The sequence below is a fragment of the Pinus tabuliformis genome, chromosome 6, assembly GCF_031772625.1.
Source record: "Pinus tabuliformis cultivar Carrire ecotype Pingquan chromosome 6, CPIR1, whole genome shotgun sequence".
NCBI classification, from domain to species: Eukaryota; Viridiplantae; Streptophyta; class Pinopsida; order Pinales; family Pinaceae; genus Pinus; species Pinus tabuliformis.
Window position 1 is genome coordinate 903,433,005 of NC_142292.1, and position 22,682 is coordinate 903,455,686.

The window sequence follows — 22,682 nt, forward strand, 5'->3', positions numbered from 1 at the left end:
CGACTGGCCAAGTTAAGAGATCTATGGGTCCACAGATTGAGACGGATTTCAAGTTTCTCAAGAAGGGAGCGCCATGCGGGTTGCTTAATGGCTGAAGCCGTGAGGGGAGTGTTATAGACATTTTTGTGCCTAACAACATGGAGCATGAAATGTCAATAATCTGAGGGATCCAAAGTCCCTAAACATGTTGTTCTTACCCTTAGAGGAACAAGGTCTGCAAACCACAGCACTGAAAATCAGTTCTCCACCTGAAAACACTCAAAAACAGGCTATTTCTGGATCATGTCAACTGCTCCACTGAGCATCTGCGTTGAATGTCAACTGCTCCTCCTTGTACCTGCGCTGAAGGTCAAAATCAATGAAGGCTACCTACGCTGGGCGAGATTGGCCAAGTGGCACAGTCATTTTGCAAGGTGTCAACTGCCCAGGAAGCTTCCAAACTGACACTTGGTTCAAGGAATTCGCCCTATGATGAGTAAGAGGGTCTTGATCTCCAAGTGGAAGCAAGATTCTCCAAGTGGACTCAAGAACTGAAGATTAACTAAAGTGGGAGAGGACACAAGTCAGCTTCAGGCCAGTTTCAAGATGACTCATCCTTTCTCCAAATCTCCTATATATAGAGCTCTCTCATGAGGTCTAGGGGGGCTGGAATTTTGTGCAAGTAAGGAAGTGCTGTTGGTTTGTGTATAGAGCTATTGGGTGTTTTGCTTGAAGGAGGTGAAGAGGAGATTTCTTTTAGCTGGGAGGTGTTGCTGGATTGGGCCCATTGTGGTTGTAACTCTCTCAGAACTTTACTTCTATTATCAATAAAGTATTTGAGGTTCTTCTATATGCATGTGTCTTTATGATGAATAGATGCTTGTATATTTGATTTATGCTAATCCTATAATCGATTATGGATGTATGCTTCTTGTAGTTTCCTTTTCTTGTGCTTTTACAGGATCTGTGTGTAGCTGGGCCGGTGAAAGGGCAAAGAGCTAGGAGCAAACAGCAAGGAGTGAAGACTGGATCGACTATTAGCGCAAGATAATGGTTAGTAGATCATCCTTTTCTTCCCTCTCTCATCTCATAAAGAAGAAACTTTGAATAGCTTTGCATTCAGTTGTTGCTGAAGTACTATCACCTTCAGAGTGGGATAGAGGCATTCTGCATTAGATACTTTTCCCCCCAACAGGGAGCGCCCAGATATTTGGAGGGAAGGGAACCAGAGGGGAAGCCCAGGATACGGGTTATGGCGGATTTGATAGCGGGTGGAGTATGAAAGAAGAAGACCTGCGATTTGGAACAGTTGATATGCATTCCTGAGGCCTCTGAGAAATCCTGGAGGAGGGATTTGAGACGGAGCGCTTCTTGAGCCGAGGGATAACCAAAAAGCATCGAGTCATCAACAAATTGCTGATGAGAGGTGGCTGATGAGTTATGAACGGAGATACCTTTGATTTGGTGAGATTGGAGGGCCTGCTTGATGTGACGCCCTAGCCCTTCCGCCATAAGGACAAAGAGAAAAGGGGAAAGGGGATCCCCTTGCCGGATGCCCCTGGAGGGCTTGAAAGGGCGAGAGGGAATACCATTCACAAGGATTGATAAGTGAGTGGACATAATGAGGCTCATAATCCAACGGACCCAGGAAGAGCAAAAACCAAAAGCTTTTAACATATGCTGAATATAATTCCAACTTAGTTTGTCAAATGCCTTGGAAAGATCTAATTTGAGAAGCATACCTGCCTGCTTTGATTGCTTGAGGGAATGTATGATCTCATGAGTGAGTAGAATGCCATCCAATATGTGTCGCCCTTCCACATACCCTGACTGTTCCGGAGAGATAAGCCCTGGAATGAGAGGTTTGAGGCGATTTGCTATGACCTTTGATATAACTTTATAAATGACATTGCATAGTGCAATTGGCCAGAATTTGTCAGGGGTGATGGAGTCCTCCTCTTTGGGGATGAGGGTAATGAAGGTGGAGTTGAGAGAGGGAAGAAGCCAGCGCGTGGCCCTAGATTCTTCAAAAATCTGCCAGACCTCCTCCCGTATCATATCCCAGAAAGAGTGAAAGAAAGTGGTAGTAAATCCGTCTGGGCCAGGGGCTTTACCTTCTTTAAGCTGCTTCATGGTGTCATCCACTTCCTGGGGAAGAATAGGGCGCATTAGGAGTTCATTTTGTTCCTCTGTAATAAGCTTTGGAATGTTGCTGGTAATTTTGCAAATGGACTGACTCCGATCTTCTCCTTGCTCTTGATGTATCTGTTGAAAGTGCGTGAGGAGCTCCTCTTCAATCTCCTCATGCGTCTCTACTTTTGCCCCTACTTGGTTTTGAATGAAAGGTATATTATTATGCATTCTTCGCTACACTGTTGTTCTATGGAAGAATTTAGTATTACGATCCCCCTCCTTCAGCCATCTGACTCTGGACTTTTGTCTCCAATATATTTCTTCCTGCTTCCTCCTATTCTCCATTTGACTATGGATGAGTCTCTCCTGCTCCAGCGTGGCTTCCGTGTGCCCCTCTGTAATGATCTTATTGTGTAGAGCTTCCAGTTCCTGAGTTAACTCTTGCTGCACTTCAAAGATGTTTCCAAAGGTTACCCTGTTCCATCTTTTTAGATGACCCTTGAGAAATCTTAACTTCTGCTGAAATTGATACATTTTTGCTCCTTCCGGAGGCTTGAACGAGGCCCAGGTGGATTTGACAAAGTCCTTGAAGGTGGGATGCGTAAGCCAAAATCCTTCAAAACGGAAGGGTCTTTTGATTAAGTTCCCTGGTCTGTGCCACTGTAGAGCTATTGGCCAGTGATCCGATCCAGTGTGAGCTAGAATGGCTGCTGAAATATCTCCTCCTAAATGGATCGCATTGTCTGATAGGAGGAAGCGATCCAATTTGGAGGCTATTTGGTGCTTACCCGCCCTTCGATTGCTCCAGGTAAAGGTACCATTACAGAACGGCATATCTATAAGAGAAGTCGATTGGATGAATTCCTTGAAGCGATTGACCTCAGGCTCCATTCTACTCCTCCCTCCTAGCTTCTCTTCCGTTTTAGTTATCATGTTGAAGTCCCCAGCAACGATCCAGAGTGGATGCCTTCGACTATTACTAAGAGCTTCAATCGTATCAAGGAGCGCGACCTTACTTGCTGTGTCTTGTGGGAAGTACACATTTGATAGATTGCCATGGATGTTTGTGCCCAGTATGTGAAAGGTCGCCTGTATGAGATAGTGCGCTGCATGAAAATCTGATAGGGATACCGCCTGGGTGTTCCAAGCTATTGCTAGTCCTCCTGAAGCTCCAGAGGCGTCTACAGCAACCGAACGACACCCCGGCCAGGCTTTTGAAAGAATGCTGCCTAGCGTTGTACTATTGCATTTAGTTTCCTGGAGAAAGCACATTTGTGGCTTTTCCTTTTTTAACATGTTTTTTAACATCCTGAGTTTTCCGGGGCTGTTTAGCCCTCTTATGTTCCATGATACTAGCTTCATGATTAACCATTGACAGAGGGTTTATAGTACTTGGTTAACTTTGCATATCTGCCTGAGTCAACCAGGATTCTCCCAACCTCTAATGTCCTTTGCAAATCTGTCTTTCTTCCTCTTTTTTTTGTGTCTTTTGGGCGTAGATTTCCATCCCAATGGCTGCCCGATTGTATCCCGAGTTGTTTCTGATGATAGGCTCGCGAGATGACCAGTTCGAGCTTGTTAAGTTCAAGCTCTGGGATTGTGTCATATGCCTTCTTTTTGCATGCAAGTTCTAATTCCAAGATGTCTAAGCCATGCAGATCTATACTTTCTGGCTCCTCTTCCATTATTTGTGGTTGATCACTGTCTTCAATGCTGATCTCTGGATTCTGGGGAGGGTCGGATTTACCATCAACTTCCATGTCTTTGAGAAACTCTGCCGTATCTTTCTGCTCTCTTGTGAGAATGGTAGGGTTGATGATGGGGGGCGGAGATTTGGGAGGGGATTTGGATGGATGGGGTGGTGAAGAGGAGGATGGGAGATCAGGGTTTGCTTCAACATTGGTAGGGAACTCCTCTGAGGATTGTCCCAGAATATCAAAGCTATTCTTAGTTACAGGGCCATGGGATTTGTTGGCCTGGGTTTTGATTCCATTATGGGTTTTCTTGTGAGAACGCTTCCTACTGGAGACTTTAATGAAGCCATCTTGAGCAGGGGTATCAGAAGAGTCAGGACTGCTGTTTTGGACATTTTGAGGACAGTCCCTAAAGAGATGTCCTAGGGCATGACATTTTCTACATCTAAATGGAACATGTTCATAGTCAAGGGGCTGGATCCACTCTTCGTCTCGATGAGCAAGGGTAACCGACTCTGGGAGAGCTTCATTGAGGCGGATGAAAACACATATTCGAGCATAGGAGATGTACTTACGAGATTTGGTTTCTTCAGCCGCCCTGATGTATTCTCCAACCCCATTTCCTATTTTTCTGAGTAAATCCTCATCCCAGTATTCATCCGGTAAGGAGTATAATCTGATCCATACTGGCGCCCATGTCAAGTCTTCCTTGTCTGGATTAAATCTGGGTATCCAGTCCCGCAGGTATAAACCAGCAGAGTTAAAAAAGTAAGGCCCTTCTACTAGTATTCTGAATTTGTCCTCTTGGCAATAAAAGATTGCCGTGAAGAAGCCTTTCGGCCCTAGCTGCAGAGTGACATCCCCCTTTGGTTTCCATTTCGCCGCAATCCATCCATATAGGGCTTTCTCAGTAGGCCAGAACCCTATGAACTTCCCGATGAGAGCGTGATCTCTCATAAACTCTACTCTTCTATCGATCTTATCTCCCGGCAGCTCTATTCGAGGTCTTTCCTTGGCAACTGGTCTGCATGTTGATGAGGAGATTTTCGGGCTGTCTTCGGGCTTTCCTGTTCCTTCTTGTGTACCGCTGTCTCCTTCTGTTCGTTTTTCCTTTTCTTTGTTGTTATTTTGGGATTTTTTCCCCTTGTTCAGGATTTCTTTGTCCACAGAGCCAAATATGACGTTTTGCACAGTTTCTGTCTGCGTCGGGGAGGGCTCTGACGCCCCCCCCCCCATAGGTTGTGCCATTTAGTGACTCTAATGCTCTGCAGCTCTGATGCACTGCAGAGGCTTTCCGATCCGCTGTGATGGTTTGTCCTGGAGAACTGTTGGCGCCGTAGATGGGACGCTCAGAACCCTAGCAGAGCGATCTCAGAACCCTTGTCACCGCCGAATGTAGCCCTCCAAAATGTATACTTCAACATATAAAACAATTATAATAGTATTCATAGTAACCATTATACAACCAAAACCTTTTATTAAATTTTGTTTCATTTTCTAGCCAATTAAATGTGCCACAAAGGTTGATCCAGTGATACATATTTTTGTCTTGAAAAGTATTGAAAATATTCAGCTGCTTTCATCAAATTTGTCATGAGAAGAGATGATGTAATATTTCCCAAGATGAGAAGTATTGAAAATAATCAGCTGTTCTCATTAAATTTGTGATGAGAAGAGATGATGTAATATTTTCCATAATGATGAAAAGTATGGAAAATAATCAGCTGCTCTCATTAAATCTGTGATGAGAAGAGATGATATAATATTTTCCATGATGATTACCTAAAATATGTCTTTATGTTTCATGCAAATCCTATGTATATTATTTTTTAATCAACTCAAAAAACAAAAATTCTAAATAATATATCATATTTTCAATCAAAAATAATTTTTTTAAATAAAATCACATATTAATAATAATATAAGATTCTCTGGTACTATAAAAGAAAATAAATTCCCCTCTTCCATAATCCCTCTCAATTGCCTTATTTCATAAACAACAAAAATATATACATCAATTCCAAATTTTTTAATTTCTTCATTAATTTTAGCGTACAAAATATACTATATGTATTTTAAGCATTATACCATGGAAAAGACTTCTTGTAAACTCTAATAGGTGGACAAAGCATCTCCACACAAATTTATCATTAAATTGTATTGTTTTCCTTTTAAAATCATGAAAAATATACTATATGTATTTTAAGCATTATACCATGGAAAAGACTTCTTGTAAACTCTAATAGGTGGACAAAGCATCTCCACACAAATTTATCATTAAATTGTATTGTTTTCCTTTTAAAATCATGAAAAGTTTCAGTGTTAAGTCATTTTCTATAAAATTGATATTGTCTTAAATATTAGTCACTTGTAATTTGGAACAATTCATCTCGCTTAAGGTTTCATTTTTAAAAATCTTTCTAATTCATAAAAGGTTAACTTGTAATTTAAGAAAGTTCAATTTTTAACAAAGTTATATTTATATTTTAGTTAAAATTGAACTTAATTTTATTATGGGTAATAACAATATTTTAAGTTAATATTAGTTTTAAATAATACATTATAATTGGATTTTTTCAATATGTTAAATATCTATTACTAATCATTATTCACTAATGTTTATTATTTCAGTGTTATTATTAACAACAATACCATCACCTAAAATAATTTATCATATTAAATAATGAAATTATGTAATTTTAAAAACATTAAAATTTCATTTTATAAATAAAATGAAACTTAATGTAAGGGGATTATTGTAGCCACATCCATGGCCTCCACACTAAGTTCCCTTGTTTAGCAAAGGAAAATGGATAAGGTTGTGGAAGAGTATAGAGACATATTCTCTTCACCCATAGGTGTACCTTTGCGCTATTAGGTAAAGCATCCCATCGATTTGTCCTCCGGCACACCTCTACCCAATGGTCCAATCTACCATCGCTCTCTTCTAGAAAATGAGAAAATCAAGCGGAATATATAGGAACTACTATAAAAACATCCGACCAATTTCCTCATCTTTTGGTAGCCCCATTGTACTCATGTAGAAGAAAGATGGCACCTCAAGACTCTACATTGATTATTGAACCCTAAACAAAATCACAATTAGGAACAGGTACATGATTCCATGGATTGATGACCTTCTTGATTAACTCAAGTGGGCCAACTACTTTAGGAAGAGTTTTTTGAAGCCCATATATCACCAAGTTCTAATAAAACCAATGGATGTGTGGAAGACTGCTTTCAAATCCAAGAAGGGTATTTTCAAGTGGTTGGTCATGCCCTTCAGTTTGACAAATGCACCTGAAACTTTCAAGAGTTTGATTAATGACATCTTCATTCTTTCACAAACCTGTTCGTGGCTGTATATATCAATGATATTATCATCTTCAAAAAGTGTTGGGAAGATCATTTTTGACATATTGGGCGAGTCCTAGATACTCTATGGAAGCACAAGCTATGTGAAAACTTGGAAAAATTCTTCTTTGACATTAATAAGGTCCAATATATGGGTTACATTATTGATGCGAAAGGTGTGCATGTGGATCTAGCTAGGATCCAAGTCATTCAGAATTGCCTCGACCCCGATGAGCCTTACAGAGCTTTTCAACTTCTTAGGCCTTGCTAATTTCTACTGTAGATTCATGTTGGGATTCTCTCATATCACTTTCCTCTTAATTCAAGTTACAAAGGGTGGAGCTAAAGAAAAAAATTATGGTCCAAGTCACAATAAAAGACATTCATTGAGCTAAAAAAATGTTTTTTATTTGCACCACTCCTCACAATGCAAGCCTGCAACAACCATTTGAAATTGAGAGAGATGCCTCCAGCTATATTATTGGTGTATTCCTCACTCAGTAAGGGCATCTTGTGGCCTATCACAGTGAGACACTCTCTGATACTATTCATAGGTATCCCACCTATGATAAGGAGATGTACTCCGTCATGTAGGCCTAACAGAAGTTGAAATATTATATTTTGGGGTAGGAGATGATCATCCACACAGATCATTGACCTCTTCAATTTATGTAGACATAGGTAAAGTTACAAAATGGTCACCATAAAAAATGGTTGAAATATATGAAACAAATCAATTTGAACATTAAATACAAGAATGGTAGCACCAATCACATTGCATATTTCCTCAGTCGACCCCCAGTTGTGGCGTTAGCCATTGTTCTCAACTCATGTGGGAACAATACTTCTGGATGGCCATAACTATACAAAAATGATCCAGAATTTTCCATCACATGCCAGATGTTGATGGATGGAAAGCAGGTTACCAACTTCCACCTATATGATGCATTATTGTGCTACCTAGGACATATTTATGCTCCTTCAAACGAGTGTGCCAAGCTTGTTTTGGAGGAACATTACAATCAAGTAGCAAGGAACTTTGGCATGGAAAAGATAGTGGCAATAATGTAAAATTATTTTTGATTGAAACTATGGCAAGATGTTTGCAAATATATTAGATCATGCACTGCCCATGCCAACCATTAAGAAGCAAGGCCTATACACCCCTATTCCTACTCCTAGCCGGCCTTGGGAATCCATTTCCATTGACTACATGTTTGTCCTTCCTTCTACCAAGCATCATAATGATAGTGTGTTTGTGATCATTGATAGATTTTCTAAGATGGCCATATTCGCTATCTGTAAGAAGAGTATCACAATAGAAGGCACTGCCAAGCTCTTCTTCAAATGGGCATGGGTGAAATTTGGGATCCAATAGACCATCATATCATATTTGAATAACAAGTTCCTCAGTGCATTCTATACGATCCTTTGGTCATTTTTGGACACCAAGCTCAACAAGTCAATTTCCTCCCACCCCTAGGTTGATGGCCAGACAAAGTTCATCAACATGATGATAGTGCACATACTACACATGTACACATCTAAGCATCCATGAATATGGGATGAGAGCAGGGAAAATTTTAAGAACCCCCCCAAATTTATATTGATAATAAATGGGCGAATCTGCATGGTATATAGGAAAAATGGAAGGTGATTTTATCAATAATATAATTTGTATATATAATTTCTTGGCGTATATTTTACTCAATTATAAAATCTTGTAAGATCTTGGTGAGTCTTTCACTAAATAATAAACCTTTGTAAAGTCCTAGTGAATCTTAGCATTGTCAACTCTTAGAGAATTTTTTGAAAAAGTATAAAACCATATATGATAAGAGCCACATGGTGGCAATATCACTGTTTTTTTTCACATTTCCACGACATGGAACTTGTTTATAAAATTATAAAAAAGACAACCAAGTCCCTTATAATATGCAGGTAAGCTTATAACAGAGTCTGATACCTCTACTATGCTTGTCTTCATTCAAGTGTCATAGCTGCTATAATTAACATTGTTAATCACTACTCTCTCAGAACTCAACTCTATAGTGTAATTAAAACCTTTGGAAATTGAATCTGACAACTCTATAAAAAGGATTAGTGAAATAGAAGCTTTTGTGAATGAGCCCACTAATTATCAGTACTAAACAATCAATCTAGACTATGAAGTCTTCCATATTGATCACAATCGTGCCCATGATCAAGGGAGTGCGACCACCTGGCCTAACATAATGGCCATCATAGCTTCCAATAATCAACAATCACCTTGCAAGGACATCCTAGTTCATGTCTCATGAATTTTATTCATCAATCTTAACTGATATAAATCTTATAAAGATAATATTAGAATCCTCTCCAGATTCACTGTTAATACAAGGGTAAAGGAAATTTTCTAGCTCAAGGCACTAGCCAATACCAACTTTGGTATTTGTGACCCCTTTGTGGGGATGCACCTACCCTGCCCCATTGGGTTTCTGCCTTGTAACATAGTTCAAGGATCACAAGAATTTCCAATATTCCTACTCCATTAGACACTTTATATGCTATACATAGTGAATGGAAAAGAAGCATTATAGAACACACAATTTCACAGAAGGAAGAAAAATCTTAGCCAGTTCAATATCAAAATCTTAACCACTGATTAATAAAGAATAACAAGTAGTGTAATGAATTGTTCTGAGTTATTTATTTACAAGTTACAAAGAATGTAGTGGAATGGAAAATATTACTTAGGCAACCCTTCAATATTTTCTACTAATATGTCTGTGCATGTACATATGAAATTAAGAGCATTGTTAAATACAAAGTTTCCTTTTCTCTTGCCTCTATTTTGACAAATCAATGTGAAATTAGTGTCACTTTGAATCTCTTTTCTTGTGTGGATGTTCTGACAAATCAATGTGAAATCAAAGTCACTTTGAATTTCCTTTCCTGTGAGGGATCATATCCACAGTTGATTAGTAAAAGATAATCTACTATATATTATGTTCAAGAAACTGACTGCAATCTACAGTGGAAACGAGACCTCAATTATTATTCTAAATTTGAATGTCTCAGGACAACATAAGAGATAAAAATGCATATGGCCTTATTAGCTAGAAAACAACCACTCCATCATTACAAGACCACCTAGATTTCGGCACTTAATCTAAATAATGGCACTAGTTGCAGTGCTTATTTGCATTAACACCATGGAAAAGCAACAACAATGTCTTAAAGCACACTTACTGGAAAAGTTGTAACATTCCGAGAATATTTAATGATAGCATCTAAACCTCGTAGCTATGGTGGGGAAAATAGGGAAGCCAAATCTTGGAAGATATCTCATACTAAATCTGAGAAAAAAATAAAAAATGGAAAAAACAAAATCTATAAATCAAGCAATGAATTGTTTACAAATCAAATACAATTCCTTTAACTAACAGTTAAATTGTGGTGATATATTTAAATATTTAGTAAGGGGGGAACTTCAAACCATGGAATATTACCTTTTTCATTACTCTCATCCCTCAGTGGCTGAGATTACAAATCAATACTTATGGAAAGATTGTAAGAAATTCTGTGAAATAGTAAAGCATACCCTCTATTTTCAAGCAACAAAATCAAGACATTGTTACATCAAGAGCCATAATTGATAGATAATAAATGAATCAAGTCCTTGTATGGCACAGGCTTGTTTCAAAACCTCTATTTTCTCAATAACAAAATCAAGACATTGTATGTGGTTATTGCCAAAAGGAAACCGTGTTCTAATTTGGAAGAGGATCTTATCAAAAGACATGGATTTATTCAAAGCTACAAAGCCTAATGGGTTACCAAAAAATAAATTGGAATATGGGATCATGATACTTAAATTGAAAAAATATTCTTTCCTTTTAGAAACATTATAGTTATACAATGTTTTTTGAAAGCATTAGAATTTGAAATTGGGCCTTTCTATCAAGACAAATTTTCATTAACAGAATGTACTTTCCTACCTGAAACGATGTAGATATCCAAGAAAAACTTGAAAAGAATAAGAGAACTTAGCATAATGTACTTTCTTTCCTTCCTTAACATTCTTAAAGAGTTGAGGTTCCCCAAGTCATTCAGTAACTTTCGAAGGAAATGACAGTTAGTAATAGTCTAATTCACAACTGAAGATGTGTCAGAAATATGAGGGGGCATCTCCTCCAAATCACAAAAGTGCTCTAGGTTAAAATATAGCATTATTGGAAGCTTAATGCTCGACTGGGTGTTATTGAACCCAGACATTTTTCCAATCTTCACTAAAAGCTTAAAGATAGCTTCTCTAAGTTCTACATGACTTTACTATGCTCTTGAAGTGGGGGAACATGCAACCTCTCCACGTGAATAGTCTTAAACTAAGTGAATATAAGGCCGGTAGATCATTCACTATGGATCTCTTTAACCCATAATTGAATACTATGTCTCTCTTGAACCCATAATTGAATACTATTAAGACTTTCAAATTTTTCATGGAACTCAAAAATGTTGGAAGAAAGTATTTGCTTCTAGAAAAGAGTAAAACTAAAGCCTCTGCTTGAGGAAAATTTATGTCACAACACTAATACTTCTCCATGGAATCTGTATAGGTAAACCACAAATGCAAAATTCCATTAGAATATTGTGTTTATTGAATACACAAATGAAATCATTGAATTTATTTAAAATATCTTTTGAAATCAAAATTACCAAAATTACATATCAATAACCTAGTGGGTGTAGGATAAAATTCACCCGTGTCATTCAGAGAAAGCATGAGAAAAAACCTAATACTATATATAAAACCAAGAAAAATTCAAATTCATCACTTCTAGGGACCTCGTAACCACCCTGCCAATACACAAGTATGTTCCAGTTTGCAGTTAGAAAAATTACCCAAATTACAATCTGTGTACTCCAGCCGATGTTGGAAAGTTATAGAAGGATGACTAGTGCAATCAACCCATTCCTTTTAGCCCTGGATTTGTTTCAGTTTAAAACAGAAGTATATGTCAAATATACTTTTCCAATGTCTATGCTTTAACCATTCACCTTAAGATGTTCTTACAATATAATTTCCTAAGTCTATTTAATATCTTCATTATCATAAAAACCAACCTATATCCATCTTAACTCCACATCTACCACTCTTACGGGGATGAAATCTATTTATCCCTCTGAGCACTTGGTAGACCCAGAATTAAGATGGATCTAAGATAATAGAATTTCCCCTTTAAATAGTCTATGCTCACATGAATACCATGGTATTGCCATGGTTCAATACCATGGGTTATCATAAACCTGGAGCTTAAAAATTACTATTAGTAATTTATAAAAATTAATAAAATTAATAGTTGATTTTTATTTTATTTTTTATTTTAACCAAGTTATAAATTGTTTAACATACATTAAATTACAACATCCATTTTCACTCTTGATCCACCAGGCCCCGAGAAGGATCAAATATTTTTCCCTCTATGCTAGTTTGCATATCACGATATTTGATACCTCTCGGGGGTTAGTAGATCCAGAGTAAAGATGGATCTATGCTGGTTTAATTCACCCATTTAAATATGCTACATTCTAGGTGAATACCATGGGTCAATACCATGTGCCATTTTGGTGAATACCATGGGTCAATACCATGTGCCATTTTTATTTTTATGAATACTAATATTAGGGTTAATAATGTTTTTTTACATGGTATTAATAATAATCTAGCCCATGGTATTTGTCCCATAGGTTTCACCTAAATATAACGCAATTTTTTTTTAGTGTTCATAAATATAAGGTGACTTATGGAGTAAATATAAAAAAATGTTTTATTTGTTTACCATACATCTCGTTTATTTATAATTTTATTAATTTACCATACCTCTTTTACAAATATGGTATTTGGCCCATAGGATTCACTTACATAAAAGCTCCTTTTTGAGCCTTCATAAATAGAACGAGGGTTATGGACTAAATATAAAAAGAGGTTTATTTATTTACCATATGTCTAGTTTATTTCTTTTTATTTATTTACCATACCTCCACTTTACTTATATTTTTATTTGTTTACACCCTTGCATGTATATAAGGTGACTTATGGAGTAAATATAAAAAAATCTTTTATTTATTTACCATACCTCTCATTTATTTATATTTTTATTAATTTACCATACCTCTTTTATAAATATGGTATTTGGCCCATAGGATTCACTTAAATAAAACCTATTCTTGAAAATTAGGGCGAATGGAAGCTTGTAACTCCTAATTTCAAGGCTAAATTTACCTTTTTTACCCTCTCCCTTAAAATAAGGTGGGCTATTTGAGGTGATTTGTAAAAATGTACTATGATACAAAATATTCACCCACTAAAAAATTAAAACCAATTAATTTCGCCAAAGGGCGAACATTCGCCCCTAAAATTTTCCATGGATGAGAGTATCCCCTATGTTCAAAATAGCTACAACAGATCTCTCCATATCTCAAGTGGCCACAACCCCATTTAGGTGGCCCTAGGATTTCAACCATTAGGTCCCGCTGATGTTGCAATTCTCGTTGCAACTACACAGGAAGAATTTTCACATGTTCAATATGAAGTTTATAAAGCCATAAAGTTTATTGAATTCATTCAACACATACTCCAATAGGTTCATGATATCTTGGATAAATCCAATATTAAGTACAAACAACATCATGATCAACATCGGGTGCCACATAAGTGTCAAGTAGGCTACGAGGTTTGGTTGCATTTGTAGAAGGAACGCATTGCAGGAGCCCATCAGAAGCTTCAACAACCCTAATACAAGCCTTACATCATCACCAAGGTTATGGGTGAGAATGCTTTCGAGCTACATATCCCACCATTCCTTGGCCCACACCCAGTATTCAATCTGGACCATCTTCAGCCATACTTTCCTCCATCGTTGAACACATCAAATATTGCCAAGTAGCTCACACCAACAGAGCTGAAACCAAATTTCATTGAACAAAACTCAATTGATTGGATCGTGGAAAAAAAATTAATAACACCTGCTAATAGAGGATCCAATCGTATCTAGTTAGCAAATTTAGCCAACTCCTACACTAGGGCATGTGGCTCACTAGGGACCACGTCCAACAAATTTTCCCCATCTCATGGCTGCACTCAATGTGATGGGGACCATTGCTTCCTAAGGAGGGAGCACTGATATATGTGGATATTGGCGATTAGCCTCCTATTCCACTTGGCCCCCTAGCATTGTTTCCTACCAATTTCCTATTTCGGTAGTTTTCTATTTTTGGTAGTTTTTGGGTCTTGAACATCTGAAGCAGTTTTGAGGCCCTAAACGATGTTTTTTGGGTAGACAAAAAAATGCGAGTATTTCACAAAGTTTTGCAGTTGAATATTTCTTCCTTCAATATACCTTTCTAAATTTATGTCATGCATGCCAAATGGAGATCATATGCAAAAGTTACGACTCTTAGAGGTTGACATTTCAACTAACCCCATCGAGGCCCATAAGCTTTTGGCACTACATCTCCTAGAGTTAGGTTTTTGGATGTTTACGGTTTCTCATTATTGATAAAAATTCATGGGAGCCTCATTGTAACATAGTTCAAAAAGCATGTAACCATTACATATCTTCTTAGAGATAAGCCACCATCACTTGAGCTAGTTTTCTTTACATTCAGCATGTAAACAATTTGCAACCTCTGTTATTTATTAATTGAAGTTCAATTTCATTATATCTCTATGTTTTTGTTTAAACATTTATTTCATTTTGTTCCCTCATAAATATGAATCAAATAAATTCATCAAGCCCTAAGTTAACCAATAAACAAACTATATGATTGAAGCAACAAACTAGCTCAAAAATGGAAAGCATAAAGTCAAAGAAACAACTAGAGAAGCAAAATATCAAAACCCCTACATCATATACAAAGAACAATGTAACCTAGAAGAAAGTTGTAGAGAAAAAGGGAACTAAGAGGAATAAATCTAAAGAATTAATTGATTTGGAATGTAGAGAAAAGTATCGAAGAATATTCTATAGTATGACAAAAGAGGATAATCAATTATTAATTAACCTTGTTTCACCAAAAATAATATATGTTTATAAATAAATCTCATATGTAGCCACTCCTGCATCATCATCATCATAACAAAGAAAGGGAAACCCAAAGGTCAACAAGCTTTAGTAATAGGTCTATGATTATGTCAACTCCTTGGAATAAGAAGCCTAGTATGAAAAGGTATAGCAAACTTTCTCTCATTTTCCTAAGTATTCTCTTGATTATGGTATGCTCAACATCTCTAATCCATGTTTAAAAAACATATGATTTGTCTTTTAACCTTTCTATGGAGGAAGACATAAAAAAATCACTAAAATAGAAAAATGTGGAGTTGAAAGTATTAGAATACATATTAAAAGTGAAAATGATATTAGAAAATGCTTAAGAGAGTGTACCATTGGTATCAGAAGAACTTAAAATTGAAGAATGTCAATAGGGCATTACACTCCAAGGTAAATAGTTTAAAAGCTAAAGTACTCATGAAGAAACCAAGGTGGTCATTTGCAATGAAGAAGAAAATCACTTAGAATAGCCTAGACATCCTTACCCATATCTCTGAGACTATCCTAGCCTTGGAGGATGAAAAAAATTTGAAATTTTATCAATGCATGAGGATGTGAAAAATCTCAAGTGTGGGGGAATGAAGGGACAACAATTTAGCTCATTTTTGTCACCTTTCTATCATAGATTTGACAAATTTTACCTTTTATATGCCTTCATAATATTCCTATACCTTTGTATGCTATCATAGCTACCAACTTTACAAGAAATATCTTCAAAGTAACGTGTCCAATATTCTATAGTTTTATATGTCTTCTTTATCAAAACAGTCTAAAATGTGGTGAGTGTAGAAAGTGATAAAACTTGTAGCTTCTTTGTATACTTGTAGCATAATCATAGGTCTATGCACATCCAGGGATATCTGAGTCAAATAAAGCAATGGAACATGTGGAAAGACTCACCAGAATGGTTACTTACCTATTAGCAACACCAAAGAAGCAAATTTGCCATTGTTGTAGCAAAGTCAAAGTTCTAGTCAAGCAATGGAAAAATAACTTCATGGAGTGAAAACTGAGATCATTGAAGGAAGAAAACATGGCATCATGACAAATCGTTGATAAATTTTGCATCCTTGCAAGATTAAACAATGGATATGTGTGATCTTTCAAACTCATATACCATCACACGATGAGGTGATTTATATTCTCTAAGTCTATATTATAGTGATAGGATGCGTAGTCTTCATATATGGTTCTGATTTGTAACAAGGAAACTCTGAATATTGTTACTTTATATACTTTATATATGCAATATCACTCAACATAGTAGATAGATAGATAGGCTTGAGTTTAATTTATTATATGAACCTTTTGTCTTTAATATAGTTGTATACCATTTGAGTTATATTTATATTACATGCATGCATTTGTGATTTTATTCATAGTTAGGTTATGGGGCTTCTCCAAGGTTGTGTGACCACTAAGAGGGTCCCTTGTGTAGGATGTGCAATGTTCGTTTATAATTTTTTCATAGTGTAGTTTTCTTTTCTTTTTACAATTTGATTTATATGTTATGCTTCTTACAAAATTGGAAATACTATGTTTTCTTAGAATTTAACCGGTGCTTTGTTTTCATTACAATCTACCAATCAATCTCTTTGAATACACTTCAAATAGAATTCAAATTTAGAATTATTCCAGTGATCGCTTAGGTTTATTTTGTTGTGTGAATTTTAATTGCTTTTGATGTGTCAAAATGATCTAGGATAATTATATGGAACTTCCGATTGAATGGGGGTGAAATATTTAAAATATTCAAGCTGTTATATTCAAAAATATTTGAGAATGTTTGATGTTAAAAACTAGTTGAATTTCTACATGGAAAAGAGGATATATAAATGTTTTAGAACCATGATCATATTGAGTTATATTGGATTTAATATTTCGAAGAATATAATTTTCTTTAGATGTTGATTTACTTTCGATAGAATTAGAAGCTAAGTCCTTATATACATTTTTTTTAATTTTACAAACTCAGATTGATAAGAAAATTGTTCAGGAGTTCTAGTACAATTGAATTGACCAACATATACCACAAACACAACCATATAAATTAAATGGCTGGTAAATATTGGTAAGCATCAATTCATAAGCATAAAAAACTTATCCCATGGTACATTTCACATTTCCTAGATTAAAAAAATCATAAAAATCATCTAAATTATAACTTTATTTTAAATTAGTATTATTATTATTTTGTGTCTATAGGAATCGACAAGTGGGTTGGTTTCGTACTCACGTGACACAACATTGATTCCAACCACTACCACAATAACCTCTAGGTGCCTACATATTCCCCTTTCATGGGCACAAATGAATTGGGGGATTTGAAACTTGACCATCTCCAACTAAGATACCCCTTAGTGGGTTTAATTTAAATGATTATTATTATTATTATTATTATTAATTAAAATATGATTTGAAAATATATACATTTAAAAAAATATGTAACAATATTCACCCACACTTTACCATGGTAATTTTTAAATTCAATAGCTCTCGTTACAATACAATGGACCAGTACCATGGCTTATCAATACCACATGTCCAATATGACATGTGTTGATATAACATTTTATTTTATTAATTAATTTGAGATAAATTAATTAAAAGATCATAACTAACTTGGAGATAAATCTTGATCCTCAATTTTAGAATACTACTATGAATAATATGAAATATTCCATAAAAATTAAATCTATACCGTCCACCAAATAATTATTAATAATTAAATTAAAATTGTGAAAAATCTATCTTAATAAATATTACAGTGTCCAATAATAAAAATATTTTACTATTTTTTTTCATTTTATTAAATATATTATCATATATTATCATAATTATCATTTAAATTTTCACCGTAGTTGCATTTGTTAATTTTACACAACATTTAATAATTCATTCAATATAGGTGGAGATCTCTCTAACCATGCATAAGAGAACCTTTGGAATCTTAAGAATATATTTAAATTGTATTAGTGCCTCCCCCGCTATTTGATAATATATATCTATGAAATGTTATAATCCTTCATGGTTAAAACATTTTAATAAAAACTATGATAATTTTTAGTTGTACATATTTTGTTATATTGACACATTGATAATGATATTGTGGTAATGACTTTCGGTGAAAGGTTTGCCAAGGCTTTAATATTTTTTTGTAATTTATTAAAAGCTTCGCAAACAATATACAAGATTATAGCATTAAGTAAAATATATTCCAAAAGATATATATTTATATTAATTAATCAAAAGTAGTATTCAAATTTTCCTTCAACATGTCATGTGGTCACCTACTTATATATTTAAGGGTTAGTTTTAAAAATTTCCTTGGCCAACAATAATGATTTTGAGCACCACAGTCAACAACAAAAATAACACAATGAGAGTTTTAGCATGTAAGTTTTCACAATCATAATTATGTTGATGTGAGTTTTTTCTAAAATATTATGTAGTATCGCTGAGGTGTCTAACATGTTGGGTAAAAAATTCACCCATCTTCAATAATAGAAAGTTATAATATAGATATGACGAGTGCTAGACCACAATTAAATAGATGAAAATTTTGATGATGTGAGTTTTTTCTAAAATATTATGTAGTATCGCTGAGGTGTCTAACATGTTGGGTAAAAAATTCACCCATCTTCAATAATAGAAAGTTATAATATAGATATGACGAGTGCTAGACCACAATTAAATAGATGAAAAATTTGATCGTTAAGGGGTATAAAGAAATCGTATAAAGAAATCGTAAATGATATTGAACGTTAAAAATATATTAATAATTATTAGTTAAAGAGGGGGGAAAGTCAAATTAAAATAAGTAAAATCGATTATAAGAATAAATTTGATGAAATTGTTAAATAATTAGATTAGGTAGAATAAGTTGGGATTTAGTCAAAATGGTCATAAATTAATATAGAGCCTTAAACCACTTGAGCATAGCAATTCAAATCTAACGTAATGCTTTTGTAACTATACAAAATATAATTTATATTTTCTAATGTATAAAGTGCAAGAAAAACAAAACCTTGTTTTGCTTAGATTCTATGGAAAAGCATGAAAATGGCTAACATTTTCTTTATATTAAATTTTTTTAAACTCATGTTTTTTCAAAAAATTTCACTTTAAAGTAAAAATAAATTTGTAGAGAATTATTTTACCTAGTTATTCATATAATTTAAAAATATGTATAGAAAAAATTGTAAAGAATTGTTTTATCTTGTTATTTATATCTTTTAAAAATATTTATAAATATATATTGAAATAAATTTGATATTTAGTAATTACATATACATTAAAATTTTAAGGATAATGAGTGACCTACATCAGTGTGGCTATTCATTTAATGGAAAATTACATATAGTTACCATCTACACAAACCACGTTTGTGCTTAGACCTTTTAATTTTAAATATATAAAGATTATTTTTATTATTATAACTAGCAATTGTACCAGATGTTGCAATGGAAACACCGTAAGGCATAAATTCAAGAAATTCAAGAGCAACAGATGCTAACAAAACATCTAGAAGTGCATCATCATTTGCCTAGACAACTTGAATCGAAGGAGGCAAACAATTTTTTGAATGAGTTCAAGAGCAACATATGCTAACAAAACATAACATAAATTCAATAGCAACAGATGCTAAGAGAACATCTAGAAGTGCATCATCATTTTCCTAGACAAGTTGAATGAAAGAGGCAAACAATTTTTTGAATGAGCATTCAAGCTCTAGAAAATCTAGAGAATATATTCTATGTTTTTTATTGTAAGTGTACAATTCCTTTGTGGATCATAATTGTCTTTCCTTTTACCAAATACCTTATCACAATCGCTTGCTAGACTACCAAAACAATTTTTTTAATGAGCATTCCAGCTCTAGAAAATCTGGAGAATATATTCTATGATTTTTCTTGTAAGTCTCTTTGTGGATCATAATTGTCCTTGCTTTTACCGAATACCTTATCACAATCCCTTACTAGACTACCATTCTTTCAAGCACACAAATGTTTCTAGACCTCATTATTTTTGACACACCATTTTCATCTAAATTAACTATTTTTACCTTTCATAAACTTTTGAGATTTTTACCTTCCATAAACTTTTTGAGATATTTCATCCAAGATCATAGAACATGAAGAGGCTAGTACTCTTCCTAACATATAATCAACTATTGACAGGTAAGCAAAAATGCATTTTGAATATCAGCAAGGGTAAAAATTCATGTCAAGGAAATGGAAGTATAGTAACCTTACATTTCATAGGAGTTTTGTCACAGTGATAAAATACTCAACAAGAGAAAAATTAGACAAGTTTATGCTCTCAATGAGTCACTTTCAGAAATTTAGATACAAAGGCATTATCTGCTCCAAATAAGAAGTGTTCCTTACAGCTGACAGATCACCATCATCTTCACTCAGAAAACTCAATGGCTTCTTGGTTATATGTAGAATCCTCAGCCCAATCAAACCTTCTAGGCATCAGTGCATATTCTCGTTGATGAATCACTTCTTGTTGCTTCCATTCCTCCCAGCATTTTGCTAGGCCCTCTCCTTCCAACATGTGTACAACTTCTATCATCTTTGGTTGTTCCTCAATTGAGATTTGTGTACACAATAATGCAACCTAGGTTATAGCTTCAAGTTCCATTGGATTATAATTATGCTTGAGGTTATTGTCACCAATGACATCTAACCTTTTATATCTTTGCAATTTTTTGACCTGTGACCAACAACAATAAATAATTTAAACTCCTCTTTGTGATTCAACAAAAGATTCATGTACCATGACCAAATATGTGACATCCATACAGATTATACAAACAATGTAAAAATCCATATGCACCCCTTAGGTCAGGCTTTCCAACGTCGAATTCCAACCACAGTGACTAAGGAACCCTCCAGTAGAAGGATGTGAGAAGATCAACAACTGAGGTGCCCACTTTTTGATAAGAAATCCTCGCTTCTTTTCCTTCACTCGCTCTTCAAATCCCTCTGGTAGAAACTAAACGAATAACTCTGAATTAAATGGGACCTCCAACAGCGACCTGACGACCCAAATGAAAGGTTGTTGACTCGACTCCAGCCCCAAAGCCATCTCCTTCATGTGTGACAACGATATCAAATTTTGGGTTCCAAAGGAAACATAGAGCACAGAGGAGGGCACCTCGGAATTGAGCCATAGCAAAGATGCCCTTTCCTACTCTGCCTCTGCCTGTTTGCCTCGTAGTTGAAATTTTGAATTAATAGTTGTATTTGATGTAGAGGAAGAGAGAAATGAAGAGGGTAGGATCGGTCTGACCGCCCAAACCGGCCTGCTAGTGGATTTTCTCATGTGTCAGAGACTGCTATGCTCAAGCTCTTCAAACGTATTACAGATTGACCCCCAACTATGCACGTTGCGAAATATCTAGCGATTCATGAACAAGATCAAGGGATCAGATCCTATGGCCATTTTTAAATATAGAGGGAGCTGAGATCAATCCATTGTAACATGTGGCATATCGGGCAGAAGAAACTCCTCGGCGTCGGTCTTCGTGTAAGGTAGATGAGTGTAGATAGAGTAATAGACGAAGGTGCCGTAAGCCCCAGAAGTGCAGAATTGGATTCTTGGTATTACCAACATGTTCCCTATGTCCATTGTCCATCCCAAGAACATGTCGCTGATGATGCATAGCGGCAGGCACCTGCCATCTTCTTGAGTGATGTGGTGAATGAGGCACTCGAAATGGGGTTCCAGGTGCTCTGAGGCTTCCAAGAAACGGAGCTTGGCAAGCTGTAGGAAGGGAATAATATGGCCCTGAGCCATGAAGGGGAGCATCACCACATGGTGCTTGGCCTCTTTGGTGGTGATAGTGCTCAAATTCTCAGCGGGGAAGGGTGTGGTAGAATCCATTACGGGTGGAAAATTTAGGCAGCGAAATGGCCCAAGAACTCGACAAATGCACAGGCTGGAAAGATTACACCTATTGCTCTGTAAAGCTTGCACCTCCTGCTCAATCAATGATTCACATTTCACTAAACGGAAGGCATGCGAGCAAGAAAATTAAAGTTGACTGAAGTGATGATGTCTTTGGTGAGAAATAACTTACAATCCATTTAAAAATCAGTGTTCTACTTCAGAAACTCATATGACGCTCTACAAATAAAATTCCATAGGTTAATCAGTTGCCAAATCTGTTTGTATAAGAAAACAAAGCCGAATCTGTTTGTATAAAAAACAAACAAATCCCTCAAAACCCATACAGTTTTTTATAACCTCAAAATCTTATCCTCCAATAGACCAAGATTCAAGATTCATGTTGTGGCCTCTTAATATCTCAATTTTGAAATCAAGAACTTTAACCCAATCAACCACGACTGCTCCGTAGACAACGCCTCGTCGATATAAAATGTTGAGGTTGGTTGACGGTTCATAAAGAAGTCGGTTA

The 22,682-nt window shown here is 35.4% G+C and overlaps 1 pseudogene; it reads right to left on the reverse strand.

Annotated features, from left to right (window-relative positions):
- Window positions 1–21,100: 21,100 nt before the first annotated feature.
- LOC149261854 (UDP-glycosyltransferase 92A1-like) lies at window positions 21,101–22,147 on the reverse strand (annotated as a pseudogene).
- Between the last annotated feature and the right edge of the window lie 535 nt (window positions 22,148–22,682).